Below are 12,414 nucleotides of genomic sequence, written 5' to 3' on the forward strand. Positions count from 1 at the left end.
TGTCTTATACCTATCTCCCCTCACTTTAAAGTTGTGTCCCCTCGTGTTTGCTGTCCCCATACTTGGAAAAAGGCTCTCCCTGTCCACCCTATCTAACCCTCTGATTATCTTGTATGTCTCTATTAAGTCACCTCTCAACCTTCTCTCTAACGAGAACAGCCTCAAGGCCCTCAGCCTTTCCTCGTAAGACATTCCTTCCATACCAGGCAACATCCGAGTAAATCTCCTCTGCACCCTTTCCAAAGCTTCCACATCCTTCTTATAATGCAGTGACCAGAACTGTACACAATACTCCAAGTGTGGCCATACCAGAGCTTTGTACAGCTGCAGCATAACCTCCTGGTTCCGGAACTCAATCCCTCTATTAATAAAGGCCTAAACACTGTATGCCTTCTTAACAACCCTGTCAATCTGGGTGGCAACTTTCAGGGATCTGTGTACATGGACACCGAGATCTCTCTGCTCATCTGCACTCCCAAGAATCTTACCATTAGCCCAGTACTTTGCATTCCGATTACTCCATCCAAAGTGTACCTCACACATGTCCACATTAAATACATTTGCCACCTCTCAGTCCAGCTCTGCATCCTATCTATGTCTCTCTGCAACCTACTACATCCTTCTTCACTATCCACAACTTCACCGACCTTAGTGTCGCCCGAAAATTTACTAACCCACCCTTCTAAGCCCTCATCCAGGTCATTTATAAAAATGACGAACAGCAGTAGACCCAACACCGACCCTTGCAATACGCCGTTAGTAACTGGACACCAAGATGAACGTGTTCCATCAACTACAACCCTCTGTTTTCTTTCAGCAAGCCAATTACTGATCCAAACTGCTATGTCTCCCACAATCCCATTCCTCCACATTTTGTATAATAGCCTACTGTGGGGAACCTTATCGAACGCTTTGCTGAAATCCATATACACCACATCAACCGGTTTACTCTCATCTACCTGTTTGGTCACTTTGTCAAAAACTCAATAAGATTCATTAGGCACGACCTATCCGTCACAAAACTCTGTCCCTGATCAGATTATTCTTTTCTAGATGGTTATAAATCCTATCTCTTATAACCTTTTCCAACACTTTACCAACAACTGAAGTGAGACTCACTGGTCTGTAATTACCAGGGTCGTCTCTACTACCCTTTTTGAACAGTCCTTAGGAACTATTTCTGTAGACAATGATGATTTGAAGATCAATACCAAAGGCTCGGCAATCTCTTCCCTTGCTTCCCAGAGGATCCTAGGATAGATCCCATCCGGCCCAGGGGACTTGTCTATTTTCACACTCTGCAGTATTTCTAATACCTCTTCCTTGTGAACCTCAGTCTCTTCTAGTCTAGATGCAAGTATCTCTGTATCTTCCTCGCCAACATTTTCATTTTCTATAGTGAACACTGTCATAAAATATTTATTTAGTGCTTCCTCTAACTCCTCTGACTCCACACACAACTTCCCACTATTATCCTTGATTGGCCCTAATTTAACTCTCGTCATTCTTTTATTCCTGACATACCTATGGAAAGCCTTAGGGTTAACCCTGATCCTATCCGCCAACAACTTCTCATGTCTCCTCCTGGCTCTTCTGAGCTCTCTTTTTAGGTCTTTCCTGACTTCCTTGTAACCCTCAAGCACCCTAACTGAGTTTTCACATTTTGTCCTAACATAAGCCTTCTTCTTCTTCTTGACCAGGGATTCCACTTCCTTAGTAAACCACGGCTCACGCGTTCTATATCTTCCTCCCTGCCTGACAGGTACATACTTATCTAGGACACACAGGAGCTTTTCCTTGAATAAACTCCACATTTTTAATGTGCTCATCCCCTGCAGTTTCCTCCCCCATTCTACGCTTCCTAAATCTTTCGTAATTGCATCGTAATTTCCCTTCCCCCAGCTGTAACTCTTGCTCGGTGGAGTACACCTATCCCTTTCCATCACTAAAGTAAACCTGACAGAATTGTGATCGCTGTCTCCAAAGTGCTCACCTACTTCCAAGTCTAACACCTGGCCAGGCTCGTTACTAAATCTAAAGTGTCTTCACCCCTTGTAGGTCTGTCTACATACTGTGTCAGGAAGCCCTCCTGCACACACTTGGAGGGATATGGGCTAGGTGCTGGCAGGTGGGACTAGATTGGGTTGGGATATCTGTTCGGCATGGATGGGTTGGACCCAAGGGTATGTTTCCGTGCTGTACATCTCTATGACTCTATAATTACTTTCAGTAGTGCTATTGGAGTGTTCCTTCTTCTGTTTGATTGTCACATCCATGCTAGCTCTTCGCAAAAATTATTCACCCCATGCCACTCACTCCTGTTGCATTAGGGTGTAAGCATCTTAGAGGGTTAATACTGCAGAGTGCCTTAAGCATTACCCACAATGGGCTGAGTAAGAGAACAACTAAGGAGCTCAAAAGGTTAAGCGCTACTATCAAGGTCTTCCTTCGTCTCCCTGCACCAACATCTAGCACATCAGGAGAACTTGTACCTAGTTCCTAACATTCAGTTCGTTACATCATGCTTCAGCTGAAAGCTTCTGGTTGATACAAGTTGATTTCCTCTACTGCACGAGTGGATCCTGTGGATCTGTTCCTTAAATGAGGATAGTAGCACCAAACCTACCCCATGCTGAGCAATAATGCAGATGGCCCCATTTAACACCATGAATAAATGAGTGAATGAATAAGTTATTGTCACATATATCCAGGGCAATGGAGTGAAAAGTGTTCTGTCACCACAATCCGCCACCATTTTGAGGTTTAAAAGAATTAAAAGAAAGCACTTAAACAGAGTTCACCTTCATTGGCCTGAGTCCCAAACAGAGCTCCAGGATTTCTCCTTGGTGCCCATTCGGGCCTACTGAAGCCAGGATCTCTCACTTGGTACATCGGCACCCACTGCAGTTGACGACCCACCACTGCTCTGGCCTCCTGCAGCCAGGCTCCACCATCATTGCAGCTGCGCCCTGCTGCCATTCCAGGAATCCATGTGTTGCTCCTACAAAGCCTGGACTTGGTCCATAGTGAGGATTTACCATACAAAGACTCCCATGAATTTAGAATTTATCATCAAGAATTATATTTGGCTCAAGCATGCCTTGAAGTTAGGGCACAAGGATATGTTTTTGACTCTCTCCCATCATGGTGTCTATGAACTTGGCAGTGACTTCACAGTAATGGGTGGACATGGCATATTCAAGTCATATCCTTTACATGAAACAAAAGCTGTGATGTTAACTGCAATATTTGGCAAGATCACCAGCTGCCATAATAGAGTTTTTTTGAGATTGCATGGACACCAACTGAGAAACTCTGAGCACTATCAAGGCATTGCTTTGCACTCTGACACAGCACAACAGGCCCAGTACAATCTGTAATGAATAGCACATTTTTCAACTCTGTAATGGAATACGCATGCTATGTTGTTTTATTTAAATGGGTGTGTATATAATATAAGGTTAGAAAACAGAAACTTTGAGAAATGAAAACTCCTTCCAATTAATATCAATGTTAAGTTAGCAGATTGGAATTTCTCTGGATGATGATCGCTCACAGAATAGGATTAGTACTTATCTGATGTCACTGGAGATTGACCCCATTGTGATGTCCAAGGTCAGCTTAGTTGGACTGGTCTGGGCAAATTGGAAACATCCCTGATTTGGAGCAGCCTTGTTGGGGTGGAGTGGGTCAGAGGCAAGAAACAAAATACTGCTGGTGACACTTAAACCCAAGGGAACAGATATTGTCAATGTTAAGATAATCCTGTAGAAAAACAGCCTGAATGTTTCTTGCAATTGGCAACACATCCTCTGCTGCATCCTTTGGGGGATTCCATGTCTGCTATTGGCTGCCACCATCTCCTTGTTGCAAGACCTGGTTGTAACACAGACTTGTATATCATGCTAACACTGTAAACACTAGGCTGCCTGAACCTTACCACGAGGTAATACCTAGATACAGAAGGTGGCATCAGCAATAGCATCATTGAATAGCATTAATCAACCAGGAAGTACCCTGAACGCTTTATTTTATTTTGTAAAGATCCTATGATTTTGGATTGACAATGTTGCAGCTGACGGCATTGACTCACATAATGAGGTGCTGCTGATCAGAAGTGAGACACATGTTGAGAGAATGAATTCCTTCTTCTGTTGATCTAGATCAGGGTTTGCTTAATGGAGCAAGTAAAGACATCTATGTGCAGACTTCTTGGACCATCGGAAATCATCTCATTCAGTAACATCACTAGAACCACACGTTACCATCAGTTGTCCACCTTTGCATAGCTGATTGCCTAAGGTTCAGTGATGTCCTCAGAAAGCTTCCTTCTGAAGCTCTGCTAACCTTCCTCCAAAATCATAACAGCTCAGGGAAAGTGCAAACTCTGCAACCACTGGAAATGTAATGAGGGTAGATGTGAGTGTGGGCTGGCTTTGAGAACATGGCTCATTAATGGCCTTTCAACACAACAGTCTTGCAAGCATGACTTCTGGGAAAACTGAAGAGAAGGAAAACTCCTTCTTGATATCCTTTATACTCCTTTATAATGCCAGATGTCACTTGGCTCAGGGGCTACTTCCTTAATTGCTTGTCCTCTTTCTCATTTACAAATCAGTTAGAAGCTCCAGACACAGGTCCCAGCCATGGAATTGTTGGTCAAGGAAGGTGCAGTTAAAACACAGCTAAATCGGTTGTGCATCAATTTGTAAATCCTTCCAACACACACCAATTTCAGAGGTAACAGGAGGAGAGATGGAACATGGGAATTGGGCTCCATAACATGGTGGTGGTAGGGTGGGGTTGGGTAGTGAGGTGGGGGGCAGTTAGCTGAGTGGCTGGTGTGGGTCAGATTGGTGTTAACAGCATGGGAATTGACCCATGGGTGGGGTGGATTTGGAGATGCCTTTTTGTCATACCCATGGTGCAGGCTGCCATTGTGGGTTGGACCTGCTCACAGAACTGGAGCCGACCAGGTATGCACACCAAGACCTTGCCTGGCCTGTCTTCCCATGTGATGAGGCAAACTTGGATTCCTCCATCTCCCTGTAGGTTACTGCTACTGACCTGCCTCTTATTTCGAACCACCTTCCCTGATCCAACTTGCTGATGGATGTTCTGTCTGTACTATGTACAAACAAAGAAACCCAATGACACCGAGTCATAAAGGTCTCTTTCAGGGAGCTACATGGAAAGCTCCTGTCGCTTTCAATGGCTCTTTTGTTCAAGGGGTACAAATTCGCTCTTTCTTTTGCAAGCACAGGAAAAAAAACTAGAATCATATTGGGTTTTTTTAAAACTACGTCTGATCCTTCAAAGTGTGTTCAGGTTGTAGTTGTTCACAGCTGTACTTTCCTTTGATGTCTTTGAATTTCTTCTCACAGATTCTGGGTGGCAGTTTCGCTCAACTGCAAACAACTACTAATTCATGTTTTATATTTATTTTTTGATTGGATCCAGAGGCAGTTCAATCTGTGGATCAATATCTCGGACGGTGTTTTGGGCTTTCCCAGTAATGCTGATAGAATAGATTGTATACCAACTCATGCTGGAGATCCTGCTGAATTCTACCTTGGTGAGATTGAAAACTATTTGCTATCAACCTGTTCAGAGATATTGTAGCACACCTCTGGAAATGGTGGTTCTTAAACTGGCCCTCCTGGGTCAAGGGTAGGGATAATACCACTGTGTCACAAGACCTGTTTCTAATACCCATACATGTTTGAGTTATGGAGTGAGATAAAGCATTCTGCATATCAGATTTACTAAAGGCAACTTGCTGGAGATAGTAGGTTGGATAGTACTAAGGGCTCTTTTGATATGTAACTACCTCTGGGATTAGGAGGCCACAGTTCAAGTCCCACTTCCTCCAGAGGTATGTCATAACATCTCTGAACAGGTTGGTTAGAATTGTTTCTAGAAGTACAAAGGGAAGCAAAACTGATTTAGAAGTGGTACTATAGATATCCCCCAGGAGCGATTTGGCGGTAGACGGTTTCCTACAATAACTTGACCCTATTTGAATGGCGGTTCAGTCAGGTAATTGCCTGAGAAGCAATTGCCAGTTTGTGTAACCTATATTTTAACTCAACCCATAACAATTCCTGTAAGGAACGATAATGACTGCGTTGTATCAACTTAAATTGTAAACAATGGAAAGACGTAAACCGAAGTAAAAGCAAAACGCTGGATGTTTGAAACTGAAAACAAAAGGTAGGAAGTGTTAGAAAGAGGGAGTGAAGACTTGCATTTGTCTGGCGCCTAGAACAGAATAAACAACAAAGAAAGAGAAGGGTAGTCAGCGAAATTGCAGGAGGAAAGAAATCGGAGGCGATCAGGATTTAAAAGTCAGAAAATGATTTAGAGATGATTAGAATCGGAGAACGGGGGGGTGGGAAGCGGAAGGAACGGTGGTCACTGAGGCAGGACAAGCGAGCAGAGCGAGAGGACAAGTGCAAGTATTGTAAGATCGGAGCACATAGCATTAAAGTAAGCCAAGCAGGAAGGCTCAGTACCGCTTAGGAACACCGGGTAAAGTCAAATCAGAAACTAGAGTTCCGCAAAGGTGTTTCTTTGACAAACAAGTGGTATACAATCACTGACCACAACGAAATCTCATCAATCTCTCTTCGTTTCAATCTGACTTTGGTTCTATTACACATTCCCTTCGGTTACCGAGTCTGCTAGAACCCGAGACGGCTCGAACCCGACGCTGCAATAACCTGAGTCTGCTAGAACCTGAGGCTGCTAGAACCCAAGACTGCTGGAACCTGAATCTGCTAGAACCCGAGCTGCTAGAACCTGAGAATGCTAGAACCTGAGACTATTAGAACCCATGACTGCTAGAACCCGAGACTGCTAGAACCCGAGTCTCCTCGAAACTGAGACTGATGGAACCCGAGTCTGCTAGAACCCGAGACTGCTCGAACCCAAGACTGCTAGAACCCAAGACTTCTAGAACCTGAGACTGCTAGAACCCAAGACTGCTGGAACTCAAGACTGCTGGCACCTGAGACTGACAGAACCTGAGACTGTTAGAACCCGAGTCTGCTAGAACCCAAGACTGCTAGAATGTGAGTCTGCTAGAACCCAAGACTGCTAGAACCCGAGTCTGCTAGAACCCAAGACTGCAAGAAACCCAAGTCTGCTAGAACACAAGGCTGCTAGAATGTGAGTCTGCTAGAACCCAAGACTGCTAGAACCCAAGTCTGCTAGAATCCAAGACTGCTAGAACCCAAGTCTGCTAGAACGCAAGACTGCTAGAACCCGAGCTTGACAGAACCTGAGACTGCTAGAACCCGAGTCTGCTAGAACCCGAGACTGCTAGAACCCGAGTCTCCTCAAAACTGAGACTGATGAAACCCGAGTCTGCTAGAACCCGAGTCTGCTCGAACCCAAGACTGCTAGAACCTGAGACTGCTAGAACCTGAGTCTGCTAGAACCCAAGGCTTCTAGAACCTGAGACTGCTAGAACCCAAGACCTCTGGAACCCAAGACTGCTGGAACCCAAGACAGCTAGCACCTGAGACTGCCAGAACCTGAGACTGCTAGAACCCGAGTCTGCTAGAATCCAAGACTGCAAGAAACCCAAGACTGCTAGGACACGAGGCTGCTAGAACCCAAGACTGCTAGAATGTGAGTCTGCTAGAACCCAAGACTGCTAGAACCCGAGTCTGCTAGAATCCGAGACTGCTAGAACCCAAGACTGCTAGCACCTGAGACTGCCAGAACCTGAGACTGCTAGAACCCCAGTCTGCTAGAACTCAAGACTGCAAGAAACCCAAGTCTGCTAGAACCCAAGACTGCTAGAATGTGGGTCTGCTAGAACCTAAGGTTGCTAGAACCTGAGACTGCTAGAACGGAGTCTGCTAGAACCAGAGTCTGCTAGAACCAGAGACTGCCAGAACCTGAGACTGCTAGAAACTGAGTCTGCTAGAACTCAAGATTGCTAGAGCGTGAGTCTGCTAGAACGTGAGTCTGCTAGAACGTGTGTCTGCTAGAAACCGAGACTACTAGAACCTGAGACTGCTAGAACACGAGACTGCTAGAACGCGAGACTGCCAGAACCCGAGACTGCCAGAATCCGAGACTGCTAGAACCCGAGGCTGCTAGAACTGGACAAAGCTAGAACCCAAGTCTGCTAGAACCCGAGACTGCTAGATAGCAAGTCTGCTAAAAACTGAGACTGCTAGAACCCAAAACTGCGAGAACCCTAGTCTGGTCAAACCCAAGACTGCTGGAACCCGAGACTGCTAGAACCTGAGACGAGTAGAACCCGTGACTGCTAGAACCTGAGACTGCTAGATTCCAAGGCTGCTAGAACCAGAGACTGCTAGAATCCGAAACTACTAGAACCCAAGACTGCTAGAACCCAAGACTGCTAGAACCCGAGACTGCTGGAACCCAGAGTCTGCTAGAACCCGAGTCTGCTAGAATCCGAGACTGCTAGAACCCGAGACTGCTAGAACCAGAGACTGCCAGAACCTGAGACTGCTAGAACCTGAGTCTGCTAGAACGCGAGACTGCTAGAATGCGAGACTGCTAGAATCCGAGAATCCAAGAATCCAAGCATGCAGGTACAGCAGGTCGTGAAGAAGGCTAATAGCATGCTGGCCTTCATAACAAGAGGGATTGAGTATAGAAGCAAAGAGGTGCTTCTGCAGCTGTACAGGGCCCTGGTGAGACCACACCTGGAGTACTGTGTACAGTTCTGGTCTCCAAATTTGAGGAAAGACATTCTGGCTATTGAGGGAGTGCAGCGTAGGTTCACGAGGTCAATTCCTGGAATGGCAGGATTGCCTTACACGGAAAGACTGAAGCGACTGGGCTTGTATACCCTTGAGTTTAGAAGACTGAGAGGGGATCTGATTGAAACGTATAAGATTATGAAAGGATTGGACACTCTGGCAGGAGGAAACATATTTCCGTTGATGGGGGAGTGCCGAACCAGAGGACACAACTTAAAAATACGGGGTAGACCATTTAGGACAGAGATGAGGAGAAACCTCTTCACCCAGAGAGTGGTGGCTGTGTGGAATGCTCTGCCCCAGAAGGCAGTGGAGGCCCAGTCTCTGGATTCATTTAAGAAAGAATTGGATAGAGCTCTTAAAGATAGTGGAGTCAAGGGGTATGGAGATAAGGCTGGAACAGGATACTGATTAGGAATGATCAGCCATGATCATATTGAATGGCGGTGCAGGCTCGAAGGGCAGAATGGCCTACTCCTGCATCTATTGTCTATTGTCTATTGTCTATTGCAAGAACCCAAGACTGCTAGAACCTGAGTCTGCTCGAACCCGAGACTACTGGAACCCAGAGTCTGCTAGAACCCGAGTCTGCTAGAATCCGAGGCTGCTAGAACGTGACTCTGCTAGAACGAGAGTCTGCTAGAACCCAAGACTGCTAGAACCCAAGACTGCTAGAACTGGAGTCTGCTAGAACCTGAATCTGCTAGAACCCGAGATTGCTAGAACCTGAGACTATTAGAACCCATTACTGCTAGAACCTGAGGCTGCTAGACCCTGAGACTGCTAGAACCTGAGACTGCTAGAACTCAAGATTGCTAGAACATGAGTCTGCTAGAACCTGAGTCTGCTAGAACGTGAGACTGCTAGAATGCGAGACTGCTAGAATCCGAGACTGCTAGAACCCAAGACTGCTAGAACCCGAGTCTGCTTGAACCCGAGACTACAGGAACCCAGAGTCTGCTAGAACCCGAGTCTGCTAGAATCCGAGGCTGCTAGAACGTGACTCTGCTAGAACGAGAGTCTGCTAGAACCCAAGACTGCTAGAACCTGAGTCTGCTTAGAACCTGAGACTGCTAGAACCCAAGACTGCTAGAACCCAAGACTGCTAGAACTGGAGTCTGCTAGAACCTGAATCTGCTAGAACCCGAGGCTGCTAGAATGTGAGTCGCTAGAACCCAAGACTGCTAGAACCCGAGATTGCTAGAACATGAGTCTGCTAGAACCCAAGACTGCTAGAACCTGAGTCTGCTAGAACCCAAGACTTCTGGAACCTGAGACTGCTAGAACCTGAGACTATTAGAACCCATGACTGCTAGAACCTGAGGCTGCTAGAAACTGAGTCTGCTAGAACCCGCGACTGCTAGAACCCGAGACTGCTAGAATGTGAGTCTGCTAGAACGTAAGATTGCTAGAACGTGAGTCTGCTAGAACCTGAGTCTGCTAGAACCCGAGACTGCTAGAACCTGACTGCCAGAACCAGAGACTGCTACAACGTGAGACTGCTAGAACCAGAGACAGCTAGAATCAAGACTGCTAGAACAGGAGACTGCCAGAACCCAAGACTGTCAGAACCCGAGTCTGCCAGAACCCGAGATTGCTAGAACACGACACTGCTAGAACCGGACAAAGCTAGAACCCAAGTGTGCTCGAACCCGAGTCTGCTAGAATCCGAGACTGCTAGAACCAAGACTGCTAGAACCTGAGTCTGCTAGAACGCAAGACTGCTAGAACCCAAGCTTGACAGAACCTGAGACTGCTATAACCCGAGTCTGCTACAACCGGAGACTACTAGAACCCAAGACTGCTAGAACCCGAGACTGCTAGAACCCGAGACTGCCAGAACCAGAGACTGCTAGAACATGAGACTGCTAGAACCAGACACTGCCAGCACCTGAGACTGCTAGAACCCGAGACTGCTAGAACCTGAGTGTGCTAGAATGCGAGATGGCTAGAATGCAAGTCTGCTAGAAACCGAGACTGCTAGAACCCAAGACTGCTAGAACCTGAGTCTCCTTGAACCCAAGTCTGCTAGAACCCGAGTCTGCTAGAACTCAAGACTGCTAGAACCTGAGATTGCTAGAACATGAGTCTGCTGGAACCCAACACTGCTGGAACCGGAGGCAGCTGGAACCCGAGGCTGCTAGAATGTGAGACTGCTAGAACACAAGACTGCTAGAATCTGAGGCTGCTAGAACCTGAGCTGCTACAACCTGAGACTATTAGAACCCATGACTGCTGGAACCTGAGACTGCTAGAACTTGAAACTGCTAGAACTTGAGACAGCTAGAATGTGAATCTGCTAGAACACAAGATTGCTCGAATGTGGGTCTGCTGGAACGTGAGACTGCTAGAACCCAAGACTGCTAGAACCCGAGACTGCTAGAATCAGAGACTGCCAGAACCCAAGACTGCCAGAACCCGAGACTGCTTGAACCGGACAAAGCTATAACCTAACTCTGCTCGAACCTGAGACTGCTAGAACCCGAGACTGCTAGAACTGAGACTGCTAGAACCTGAGTCTGCTAGAACCTGAGACTGCTAGAACATGGGACTGCTAGAACCAGACACTGCCAGAACCCAAGACTGCTAGAACCCAAGATTGCTAGAACCCGATACTGCTAGAATCTGATTCTGCTAGAACATGAGACTGATAGAATGCGAGTCTGCTAGAAACCAAGACTGCTAGAACCCAAGACTGCTAGAACTCGAGTCTCCTCGAACCCGAGACTGCTGGAACACGAGTCTGCTAGAACCCGAGTCTGCTAGAACCCAAGTCTGCTAGAACCCGAGTCTGCTAGAATCTGAGGCTGCTAGAACGTGACTCTGCTAGAACAAGAGTCTGCTAGAACCCAAGACTGCTAGAACATGACTCTGCTAGAACAAGAGTCTGCTAGAACCCAAGACTGCTAGAACCTGAGTCTGCTTAGAACCTGAGACTTCTAGAACCTCAGACTGCTAGAACCCAAGACTGCTAGCACCTGAGACCGCCAGATTCTGAGACTGCTAGAACCGGAGTCTGCTAGAACCTGAATCTGCTAAAACCCGAGGCTTCTAGAACATGAGTCTGCTAGAACCTGAGTCTGCTAGAACCCAAGACTGCTAGAACCCGAGATTGCTAGAACATGAGTCTGCTGGAACCCGAGGCTGCTAGAACCCGAGATTGCTTGAACCTGAGACTGCTAGAACCCGAGATTGCTAGAACTTGAGACTGCTTGAACCTGAGACTGCTAGAACCTGAGATTTCTAGAACCTGAGCTGCTATCACCTGAGACTGCTAGAGTGTGAGTCTGCTAGAACCTGAGACTACTAGAACCTGAGACTGCTAGAACCCGAGACTACTAGAACCTGAGACTGCTAGAACCCGAGACCGCTAGAACCTGAGACTGCTAGAACCCGAGATTGCTAGAACCCGAGACTGCTAGAACCCGAGATTGCTAGAACCTGAGACTGCTTGAACCTGAGACTGTTAGAACCCGAGAACTGCTAGAACCTGAGACTGCTAGAGTGTGAGTCTGCTAGAACCTGAGTCTGCTAGAAACCGAGACTACTAGAACCTGAGACTGCTAGAACCCGAGACCGCTAGAACCTGAGACTGCTAGAACCCGAGATTGCTAGAACCTGAGACTGCTTGAACCAGAGACTGTTAGAACCCGAGAACTGCTAGAAC

The sequence above is a fragment of the Chiloscyllium punctatum genome, chromosome 15 (genome assembly GCF_047496795.1).
Source record: "Chiloscyllium punctatum isolate Juve2018m chromosome 15, sChiPun1.3, whole genome shotgun sequence".
Taxonomy (NCBI): domain Eukaryota; kingdom Metazoa; phylum Chordata; class Chondrichthyes; order Orectolobiformes; family Hemiscylliidae; genus Chiloscyllium; species Chiloscyllium punctatum.